This window comes from Phytophthora infestans, genomic scaffold (genome assembly GCF_000142945.1).
Source record: "Phytophthora infestans T30-4 supercont1.4 genomic scaffold, whole genome shotgun sequence".
Lineage (NCBI taxonomy): Eukaryota > Oomycota > Peronosporomycetes > Peronosporales > Peronosporaceae > Phytophthora > Phytophthora infestans.
The window spans coordinates 2623678-2624815 of NW_003303755.1; positions in this window are offsets into that span (position 1 = coordinate 2623678).

Below are 1138 nucleotides of genomic sequence, written 5' to 3' on the forward strand. Positions count from 1 at the left end.
CTAGGCTTTGCTGATCGAATCCTCAAGCGCAGGAAGATCACCGCGGAGCCCAACACATACACGATGAAGTCTGCCATTTCACCTACCTCCAACAAACTAGAGGCTGTTCAGTATGGCTCGCATGATCTTGCACTACGAGCGCAACCGACTTTCGCTAAACCTCGCAGTCCGAACGCTACTGGACCCGCACGAACAGGACCTCGAACAAGTCCAGTCGCTAATGAAAAAACTGAGGACCATCACTCAAGCGGCAAAATTGAGGTAAAGGTTTTACTATTGTATATTTTAAATTAGCTATTTTAATTCTTCTTTTTATTTTTAATAGACTGAAGACACCACTCCGGTCCAAGCTGCGTCAGCAAACCCGTTGTGGGTCGACGTACGCGATGCTGGCTCGCTATCTTGATCTCCGCGAATTTATAAACGCGGACAACGAAGATGTGGTCGAGCTACTATCATCACCAGCCTCTAATCGCAGAACCAAAGCGCTGCTGACGGAAATGGGCGACATCAGAGTCAATATCCAAGAAATTACAGTCGGGCGAGCTTAACCTTCTTGACGCTCGCGATCTGCTGGATGGGCTGCTGGAGATAAAACCAAGTTTCACCACCTATCTCGGTAAGTTTTTGCTTTTATTTTATTTTTTAAGGTTATTTAGCCCCAAGAGCGGATATCGTGCACTCTCCAGATTTGGAAGGTGGTGTGGTCAAAGTTCTTGGTGGCCATGAGAAGGACCTGACGAGTGCTGAAAAAGAGGCACTGAGGCCCTTTCAACCTGCGACCAGCACGAGCAGCGACCCAGTAGAGGAATCGGTCAAGCTAGGCTTTGCTGATCGAATCCTCAAGCGCAGAACGATCATAGCCGAGCCCAACACATACACGATGATGTCTGCCATTCCACCTACCTCCAACAAACTAGAGGCTGTTCAGTATGGCTCGCATGATCTTGCACTACGAGCGCAACCGACTTTCGCTAAACCTCGCAGTCCGAACGTTACTGGACCCGCACGAACAGGACCTCGAACGAGTCCAGTCGCTAATGAAAAAACTGAGGACCATCACTCAAGCGGCAAAGTTGAGGTAAAGGTTTTACTATTGTATATGTTAAATTAGCTATGTTAATTCTTCTTTTTTTTT